Genomic DNA, 4,045 nt, shown 5'->3' on the forward strand with positions numbered 1-4,045 from the left:
TTAAGCTGTCCCCTTTAAGAACATGAGTATCTTAAATGGGAAGAAGAATAAAGTTTTTCTCCTATATGGGTAAGCATGTTAAATTTGAAAGTTCTGTTTTGAGAACATGAATAGTTTCAGTCAAAACATGAAGGTTTATCTTTAGTATGCCTTCGTGTGTGCCGTTTTAAATTTCCCTTTTGAGAACATGAATAGCTGCAGTAGGAACAGGAAAAAGATTTTTCTCGAGAATGGGTAAGCATATGAAGTTTTAAAGAACCCTTTTGAGAAAAACAATATCCGCATTTGGAACATGAATAAGGTTTTTCTCCAGTATGGGTCAACATGTGATATTTTAGGTGTCCTTTTTGAGAACATGAATACCCGCATTCGGAACACGAGAAGGGTTTTTGTCTAGTATGGGAAAGCATGTGACGTTTTAAATTTCCGTTAATATTACAGGAAAAACTGCAGTAGGAACATGCATAAGGTTTTTCTCCAGTATGGGTAAACATGTGAAATTTTAAATGTCCTTTTCGAGAACATGAATAATCGCATTTAGAACATGAATATGGTTTTTCTCCGGTATGGGTGAGCATATGAAGTTTTAAATTTCCCTTTTGAGAACATGAATAGTTGCAGTCCAAACATGAATAAGGTTTTTCTCCAGTATGGGTAAGCAAGTGAATTTTTAAAGATCCTTGTTGAGAAAATGAATAGTTGCAGTAGGAACATGAATAAGGTTTTTCTCCGGTATGGATACGAATATGACTTTTTAAATGACTCTTCTGAGAACATGAATATCTGCATTCGGAACAAGAATAAGGTTTTTCTACAGTATGTGTAAACATGTGATCTTTTAGATGTCCCTTTTGAGAACATGAGTATCCGCAATCAGAACAATAATAAGGTTTTTCTCTATTATGGATATGCATGTGAAGTTTTAAAGATCCCTTTTGAGAACTTGAATAGCAGCAGTATGAACATGAATAAGGTTTATCTCCAGTATGGATAAACATGTGATCTGTTAGATGTCCTTTAAGAGAAGATGAATAGCTGCAGTAGGAACATGAAAACGAGTTTTCTCCTTGTAGCGTCTTCAGATCCGTTATTAAGTCTGAAAAAGATGGCGGGTTAAGTTTAAAATGCATATATTTAAAATGATAACCGAACAACGATTTCAGAGTAATAAATATCTAATTTACCTGCAGTCTGGGAAATACTTTCAGAGCTCTCTAAGCATTCCTTTTTAACATCCATCAGGTCTATGGGTATTATCGAATAAGGAATTTCCCCACCATCGTCCTTTCGTGATCCTGGTTCTGACTTGAAGGGAACAGTCTCTACAATAATTCGATCTGGAATAACAAAACCAAAAAGTGTCTTAAGTGATCGTAGCTTTACTTTTAAGAGATAGACACCATCCGTCAAACGTTAGCTACGTGCCTAGTAACAGTGTTTTTTTACTTGGAAACTTGTTCCAATAATCGTCTAAGAGAAAAACAAAAAAAAGAGTGCAAATTCAAAATTGATGTTGGCACTAATGAAAGTAGCACGAGTTTGTTGTGCATAATCACCACTCAAAATTCGGCGGTATGAGCAGCGTGGAATGCGGTGAAAAACATATTTTAACAAGCTTCTGCTGACAAACTACTGGCTAGTAAGTTAGCCTTAGCGGTTACAAATCATTATTGTAGGGTGCTCCATAATTGTTGGCGAAAAGCTCGAAAACTCTCTAAAAAGAACAGAACTAGTCGCATGAAAACGAATGTTCAATTTAAAAAAAGAAGACAGAAGGATATTTCAAATAATGTCGTCTTGTAGTTGTTTACTATTCATCACAAGCACCCGCTAAACTGCCAGAGTAGTATATCAGCAGGTTAATTTTAATCATAACACTAAAGCGCACAGATAACGTGAAGCCACAATATAGAAAATAGATGAAGAAGAATAACATTTCTAGTGACTATGAAAAAGGGATAAAACATATAGATAGATATAACACAATAAAGGTAGGTACTCAAAGGCACACAACATACTTACACACTCATAGGCATATGAATACAATTACATGCAGGGAATCAATGGATACTAATGTATTTATAAACAATATCAATATTAATATTTGTTTTGCTTTTTCTTTAGTTCAGTTGTGCAGGTTGATTAACTTTTGACATCCATTGGCATGTTATTAAATATGGAAGGTACGAGACAAGCGATTGTTCGTTAGCAGAGATAAATATGATATAAGAGTTCCGGGCAATCTACTGTGGACCGAGGAATTTGATGTAGAAAGAGTACATCAGCTTAGATACTCCAATCTTACAATGGCAGTGGGAACTTAAGATCACTTTGTTTGTTCTTCTCTAAACAAATAACCTGTCTTCTATCAAGCCTTATCTAAAATTGCTCCCCCTCCGTTCAAGATCTCGTCTCTTCTAATTCTGAACTTGACACTAACCGTGAAATTTTCCCATTTCAATAAAATTAATAGGTTTATAAATTCTCCTTCCGTCTCTCCCTTAACTGAAAATATAGCCTATAACACCTTTCAAGGGTGAGAGCTAGAAATGTTTGCAAAAAAACATTAAAGAGCGCGGCTGACTCTTGGTGATTAGCATCGGAACGATAATTACGAAAATCTAGGTATATTATGTATTATCATATAATCCACAACAATTTTTAGAGCAGAGAAAGTGAGATGTTTTTATTTAAGTGATACAATAATAATACGGTGCGGCAACAGCTTGATGAAATAGGAAGTGTTTGATGGCATAATGATTTTTCATAATCAGTTTTAAATATTCTCCTGACGAAGGAAGGGATCTTCCGAAACCGGTAGAGTGAAAATAAAACTATCGTGGTCAAAAACAAATTTATGTGTTTTTATTATAATGATTTTTAGTTTGACAGTTTCCAGTTAAGCAATATTTGAAGGATAAAATCAAAGTACCGATGGACAAGAAGAGGACAAAGTAGAAAACAACCAAACTTCAAACATCTGAAAAACCTTTACAATGTAAGCAATGCAACTTACTAGTTGACTGAACACTTTCGGCACACTGCAAACATTCCTTCTTCACATCCGTATGTGGCATTTCACCAGCACCTTCTTCCTGGGACCCTGGCTCCGTCTTGATGGAAACACTCTCTGGGTTGGTAAGCTCCATGGAACTGCTGTGATAGCGTCCTGAAAAAACCGAAAATTGGTCACAGCTCAAATAAAATAGAACAGTAACAATTCATTAGATAATTAGTCCAATTCGAATGTTTGGACGAATGGAAAAAAGAATGCTTGGCTTCAATTTATTATTAACATACTGTACCATTCTGCAATAAACTAGCGGTTTCAGACAAATTATCGTTAAACTGTGTAAATGTTTATTCATCGGTACGCCCCGAAATATTAAAAAAAACGAATAATATTAGTATTTCATAATTTACTTTATTTATTTCACAATACTCAATTTGTCGGGGCGCAACGATGACTACACTTTCAAACGGTACACATTTCCAGTCAATTCGGCGTGTGTAGTTTTGCGTGGGTCGGTACAGTTGTCTCATATACAACGAACTAAGAACATATTAACACTGTAAATATGTACTTAAAATTAACAATATTATTCTTTGAATTTAACACGAAAAAATAAACACAATTGTTGACGACTATTATTGACATTGAGTGTAAATGCAAGACAAAAGAAGTTGTATTAACGATATTTATTAAATGAAATCGGGTTTTATTTCCTTAGTTTAGGTAAAAAAATAATTGAACTTAGTAAGTTTGCTTGGTTTTAACTAGACATAGGGGCCATAAATTACCAATGAACAAACTCATGTACTCTCGTGTGTCGTATGTATGGGTAGCTCAGTTTTGTATATCGCGAATGCCGTAAAAACTGATTAATCAAGCGTTAAGCGATACATTCTAACAATAAACAAGCAACAACATTAAAGAGCTTAGGCGTTAAGAACCTAGATATTATGTACGTTCAAGGCAGCGCGGCGGTCAACTCGGCTAGAGTGCGGAAATGTAATTGCTGCTTCGGCTCAAATCCGTCACATC

The 4,045-nt window shown here is 35.0% G+C and overlaps 1 long non-coding RNA gene across 1 annotated transcript; it reads right to left on the reverse strand.

The window, feature by feature from the left end:
• Nucleotides 1-206: 206 nt before the first annotated feature.
• LOC149408996 (uncharacterized) lies at nt 207-3,157 on the reverse strand. Its single transcript, XR_016305315.1, has 3 exons — nt 3,017-3,157; nt 1,185-1,337; nt 207-1,096 (listed from the first exon to the last, which is right to left on the reverse strand). It is a non-coding gene; the product is annotated as an uncharacterized LOC149408996 (long non-coding RNA).
• Between the last annotated feature and the right edge of the window lie 888 nt (nt 3,158-4,045).

This window comes from Hesperophylax consimilis, unplaced genomic scaffold (assembly GCF_061612785.1).
Source record: "Hesperophylax consimilis isolate HC1 unplaced genomic scaffold, BYU_Hcon_1.0 scaffold_39, whole genome shotgun sequence".
In the NCBI taxonomy this organism is placed as follows: domain Eukaryota; kingdom Metazoa; phylum Arthropoda; class Insecta; order Trichoptera; family Limnephilidae; genus Hesperophylax; species Hesperophylax consimilis.